Source organism: Cyprinus carpio, unplaced genomic scaffold, assembly GCF_018340385.1.
Source record: "Cyprinus carpio isolate SPL01 unplaced genomic scaffold, ASM1834038v1 S000006502, whole genome shotgun sequence".
In the NCBI taxonomy this organism is placed as follows: Eukaryota; Metazoa; Chordata; class Actinopteri; order Cypriniformes; family Cyprinidae; genus Cyprinus; species Cyprinus carpio.
In genome coordinates, this window is record NW_024879170.1 from 86,918 (window position 1) to 93,448 (window position 6,531).

Below are 6,531 nucleotides of genomic sequence, written 5' to 3' on the forward strand. Positions count from 1 at the left end.
AAGTGCTTGTAATTATATTTCAGTACATCACAGAAACAACTGAAACAAAGATCTAAAAGCAGTTTAGCAGCAAACTTTTTGAAAACTAATATTTATGTAATTCTCAAAACTTTTGGCCACGACTGTACATTTTTTCCTACTATGGAAGTCAATGGGACCAAAAACTGTCTGGTTACTGACATTCTTCTTCTTCCTCACCAATCTCCTATATTTTAGCAGTAAACGCAATGTATTTGTCCCTTAATGTCTGTCCCTCCCCTGCCACAGCGTACTCTCCCGTCATCTACAGACTGTAGCTGGATGGTTAAAGCACGCAAAAATAAGGCATCAGGAGACCAAAAAGTATTTGTTGATCATGGCAAATATGTATTGCCATTACAGTCAACAGCTCATAATATCTCAGATGTAGGCTAATGCACAATCTGCTTATGACTCCCTTTCTTATAGTCATGTAGCACAGCCATAGGAAATGAATGGTGTGGGCTTTCAACAGTGCAAAGCTAGCTACAGTGTCCTTATGTAACTCCAGAGTAAAAACAGCTCAAGGTCTTGGATTTCTTGATTCCGCTTTGGTGAAACACCCCTCTATACAGTGCTTCAAGATCGAACATAATTTTCAGCCAATTTGGTCTGTGCAGAATTATTTTTTTCAGTCTGAATGTAACTTGGATTGATAAAGGCATACTGAAAAAACAGCAGTTTTTAGGAGATATTGAAATGTGAAATGTGAAATTAACCCATGAGTCTACTGTCATAAAGGTCAGGCAGTTTAAGGAAGTTGTGCATATCAGTGAAGTTTTTCTGACAGAATAATGATGTAACTAAAACTACCATTGCCTGTCGGTTTGTGCCATTTAACAGTGTCTCTTCTGCATGGTCCAGGGCCTCCATGGTGTGGAAGGGCAGCTCCAAGGGCTCCGACAGTGGCTGTACCACAGACTCCAATTGTCCACACCTGCAGGACTGGTGGAATTGCCTAAATTCCTCCCACAGGTCCTTCACCTCCTTGGACAGCTCTGTCACTGCAGTAAGAAGTTTTTGAGTAGCCACATCTATTGACAAAGAAAATTGTACAAACAAATTTAAGAAGATGTTGAACTAAAAAATTACTTCGAGCAGTCAGTGTAATGTTTTCTTTTTTTTATCATTGTCATACACTAATGTTCAAATGTTTGGGATCACCAAAATTTTTTTAGTATGGGACCACTCTTGGACTGCTGTAAAACCATTATTTCATGAGGCTGGTTATAATTATTCCAAATGGAAAAATGAATGATGGTAACAAACTTTTTAGCAGTTGTTTATTTTAGCAATGTCTCCCTCCATTGGTTTAAGCTAACAGTTGATAAGTGGTAAATCCTTCAATGATTTAAATCATTGAGGAAAGAAAAGCCTGGGCCGCTAGGATTTAATTGTACTTACCTTTTAATGCCAACCTGGCAGTTTCTGAAGAATCTGAAACAACTGTGAAAAGAGAAATTAAACCATTTGACTGGATATACTGCATTTGGCTCGAATTTGAATGTTTGAATTGACTGAATTTAATTGCTTCTTTTTAAAAGCATACCTTCAGGAGATGGCCTCTGGAGTAAATTCATTGGAGAGAACCACCAATTCATCTCCAGGGAATGATGCTGGGACATTGGGGTAAGACAACATTGGGGAATTGGGGCGTTGGAGGGTCTGATAGATTCGTGAAGGTGGTGATGGTTGGCTGTTCTGACTGGCTAGTTGGGTCGCTGCTTTGTGTAAAGAAAAAAAATTGTGGGTGGGGGAATTGTGGTGTTTAAGGGCAAACGTGTGTAATGCATATTTAGAATCTCTATTTTTTGCAAAAGCTTTCTTTATGTACACAAACACACACACACACACACACGCCACAATGTGGCTAACTAAACCTGGAAATAACACTTTTGGGGCTTGGGTGAATCTGCGCTCATTCTGGGGCTCCTTGTCTGAGTGATAAACTGGATTCGGTCTAAAAGTAAACAAGGGAGCAAAGCACTTAAATTGTCAACTTGCGCATGTCAACAAATCTTTAAACTGTTCAATTGCACATCAACAACAAATGGTTGAAACTAGTGATGCACCGAAATGAAAATTCTGGGCAGAAACCGAAAATTTAGGATGCATTTGGCCGAAAACCGAAACTGAAGCCGAAAATTGCTTCTTTTAAAAAATCATACTATACACACACACACACACACACACACACACACACACATATACATATAAAATTTGAATATAAAAATTGAAACTACTGTGGAAACAAAGACACCTACATCTTGGATGCCCTTGAGGTAACCTAAAACATACCAAAATGTAATTTCAAAGTTAACTATCCCTTTAATCTTTGATTGGCAGACGCGTGATAACAGCTCGACCGTGAGTGAAACCTAAGCTTGCACACGGATGGGAGGGGTGGGTGACATTCATTTTCGGCATCTGCCAAATGTGTGCAACTGGAAATTGGACATTCATTATTACCTTTTTTTGTCTTTTCAGGGCATGGTGGCTCTCCTCCTCAGACTGGATGTCAGTGGTGTCACAATCTTTATTGAGATATCTGTCCATGCTCCTCGCTGCCTCATCATGACTATCTACAAACATGGAAAAACAGTCAAGTACAGTCAGAGTCAGGAGAAATTATGTCAGACAGGGGTATGTTCAGATTCTTATACCACAAATCTTATACCAGAACACCCACCACGAGTTATGAGGAGACGGATAGGCTGGTATGTGTGCCATCCCTGACCAGGCTGCTCTCTATTCAGGATGGCTGCATTCAGCCTAATAGAGTCCTTAGGAGGGTATGGGGGCCAGAAGACTTTATCTCCTTCAACCCATGAGTTTGGCACAATTTCAGTTGCCCCACTGCTGAACTGAACAACACACCATGTGGTAATTTTTTTATTGCAGGGGATTACAAAGACTATAGAAAAAAAGCAAGGGAAAAAAAAACTTATTTATAAACTGATGAACTGACTGCATAAACTGATTATATGAACTGATTTGGAAATTTTGGAAAAAATTTTAATTGGTATGAATGATGGGAATGGCGATGAACTTGGTTTTGTCTGGATAAATTATGTACTTTTTGCCGATGTGCTGAAGCCTAGTCACACCGACATTCTTGCACAACCCCCAAACTGTGTATACCCCAATGTTTTCAGACGGAAAGGGATACTGGCCATAGGACTCTTTTTTGGTAAACTTGCGAAAAATCATGTAAGTCTCCTGACCTACCCTGACAATGTTTTCAACAACGGCAATGTCATCTACAGTTTGAAAACAATTATCCCCAGACCTAGATGATATTGTGTACTTCTCTGTAACAAGCTTACAGAACTGGTCCCCACAGCTTAATGAAGAGATCAATGGACCACCATAATGAGGATGCATGAATTTTTGTCCTTTCTTCACTGTGTCCAAGGTCGGTGCAGGTGATTCTGAAAGCCTTTTTACTACTTGCTGTAAAGGCAAGTGAGGCTTGCACAATAGGTGCTTTAGTTGCGCTAAATAATTCTCGTAAGGAAATGCAGATATGTTGTCCAAGGGACCAAACAGACAGTATTCTGATGCCAAGTGTGTCAGCTGATGGACATTGTAGGTGATTTCACCTTTCCCATATAGCTGACCAAAATGAGTTACGAAGGAAGTCAACAATCCCTGAGCGCAATCAATCATTTCCTCTGATGTTCCAGGAGACAACAGCAGATGCATGGCCACAGAAAGTAACATAAAGTTTTCATAAATTTCAAGGGCAATGCTATTTTTCAGTACTACTGGGCCAGCATAAAGCATGAAATATCGAAGCTCTGTCGCCTTCCACCGATCTATTTCAGAGAGGTGCCTGGGTTTTCGACTGAACTCAGAGGGAGTGTAAGGTCCTAGTCCCTTCAATTTAATGGATATCTCTTCGATTGATTTACTTGACAACCTAGTTGCCAGTGATTTGCCCCTCATCCAAATATATAGCAACTTCCTGGTTACCCCAAGACAGCACAAGTGCATGTAATCTAATGGGACCATTGTCACCATTTTGACCAGACTAGCTAGTGGGGACAGTGTTTGGTTTAAGTGGTGTTCATCATCAGTCATAGAGTTGGAAGTCTGTGTCTGTCCTCAATCTAACATGTGTTTCCGGATATGTCATCTTGTTGTGCCATTCACCCACTTGAAAACACTTGTCGCAACCTGAATAACCATTGTGGCTTTTTACATTTTTAATAAAAGCTCGTGCTGGGGCGTCGCATATAAATGAGCACACTTCTGCCAGAATCTGCTGTCCATTGTGAAACAATGCCATTTTTTAGAATGCCACTAAGGTCTTCAATAAATGGGCCCAAGAACTCAAAGACACTCTTTGGTTTGGTAATGCCACAGAAAAGGCCGACAAGGAATGGCGATTTTCTGTAATCAACATTAATGGTAGCTAAAATGGGCCAGAACTGAGTTTTGCTGCTTCGGAATAGTGGTAAACCATCAATACTAAACTGCAGCTTAATTGTGGTCAAATTAGCCGGCAGCTTCAGAGATTTCAGTTTTGACATCAATCCAGTAGCTAGGCCAAAGTGATAATATTCCCCACCTTCCATTTTCTCAGTTTTTATTTCACCTTGTGTCTTGAGAATTGTCCGAGCATCTCTTGGCAATTCTGGATGAAACAATCGCAAAATGCTCAAGAGTGCAGTCAATGCTGCTAATGAGACCAAAAAGGAGGAGGCCCAAAATCTGAGACTTGTCATTAACTCTGATGTTGGAGCTTCATCATCAGAAACATCTGATTCTGAATCAACAGGCCTAGGTGATGGACAGTCGTAAACAGAGTCTAATGAGAGATGGGACTCATTGATTGCTGACCTCTGCTCAAGTTCCCCTATACTTGGTTGCTTCACAACTGAGCTAGATTCACCTGACTCCAATGCTACACTTGGGAATTCAACATGTTCCAGTTCTGCAACAGTGTTGCCTTGCATTTTGGAACCAGTATAGGTTTTTCTCATACTGCTGCAGGATTTCTGACTCTGTGGCCCTAAGCATTGATTTAATTTTCCGCCTCTTTGACCAGCGTGATGTCATTGTGCAATTGCAAGTGGTGCAAGTTGTTTGCAGAAATAAAATAAAATGAAATCAAAAATGTTGTTTTGCTTACTTGGTGTGCAATAGTGATCTGTTAAAGAACAGAAAAGACAAAAATCTCTGTTAAAAACAGCAATTAAAATTCACAATCATACAGTGTGACTGTACTTTATACATATGTACTCAGGTAACCAATCTGTTATTAAAAATATAAAAATATTCTATTATGAAGTACCGGTATGTGGGCTATGCCACCCCTCCCCTCCCCTCCCAGACGCCAGGCCTGGTTGTCAGGCGCTGTATAATAGTGCGCGCACGCGACTTACAAATGAGAACAGTAGAAACAATCAGATCAACGAGAACAACAACGGTATACAAGTCTCAAAAGCAGATCTTGGAGAAGATCATCAAAAATTGTGATATCGCATAAGCACTAGTATAAAACAACTGTTATCATTTCTGAAAACAAACACAATGGAGAACATAACTATGGAATGCATATCGCAGCACTGCTCGAGGATTATTAATATTTTGGATTTGTATTACGACAAGATGGTCTAATCGGCATTTCCAGTTACAACTCTCGAGACAGTTCTGCATTGAATAAAGTAACGTTAAAGGTAAGTCATGTCTTCTGTGTAATTCTGGCCCGCCGCGGTCACTGTTGGTAGCGCTAGGTGGAGCACTATGCTAGCGTTGGGTTTGGCGGTCAGAAGAAATAACGGTGCTGTGTTAATAGATTTTCACGACACTTATCAATGGGTACAGACATGTATTTTGAGCTAGCTATCATCATAGACTCATCAATAGACTCATCAATAGACTGGACTTGGAGGTTTGCTAACTTTATAACATAGAAGACAACCACAAAGTACTTTTGGCAGATTTTGACATATTGGGTAAAACAAAAATAAATTTCAGTGACTGCAGCACTGCGTCGGTTACTACACTAACCATCAAGTTAAAAATCAGCCTAGTATTTGATTTGGTACAATTCATTCATATCGAACATTAACCAAGCTTACCTGTACCCTTGTGCCAAGGGTCCAGAAATGAGCTGTGTCCGGTGCAGTACGTTGGGTATACCACCCCGTTGATCTCCCGGTCAACCAAAAATCTATGGATTTTCAATCATATTTCCCGGTCAACTATATTTCAATGCATTTTCAATCATATTTCCCGGTCAACTATATTTCTAAGACTTTTCAACAACCGCGTCGTTTCTCTGTCCACTATAAATCAATGACTTTTCAACACATTCAGGGATCACCCGGTAACCAAATATCAATGCTTAATCAATCATAAAGATAACTATAGATCAATGTTGTTCCAATATTGTTGCCATCAACATTAATAACATCAGGTTTTCATCGATAGGGTAATGGTGATTCAACATTTATTTTGCATTGAAATTTCAATATCAACCATAATGATGATTCAGATGGAAAA

The 6,531-nt window shown here is 39.9% G+C and overlaps 1 long non-coding RNA gene across 1 annotated transcript; it reads right to left on the reverse strand.

Annotated features, from left to right (window-relative positions):
- Positions 1-2,820: 2,820 nt before the first annotated feature.
- On the reverse strand, positions 2,821-6,232 carry LOC109045118. Its single transcript, XR_006159353.1, has 3 exons — positions 6,108-6,232; positions 5,156-5,173; positions 2,821-2,932 (listed from the first exon to the last, which is right to left on the reverse strand). It is a non-coding gene; the product is annotated as an uncharacterized LOC109045118 (long non-coding RNA).
- Positions 6,233-6,531: the final 299 nt, after the last annotated feature.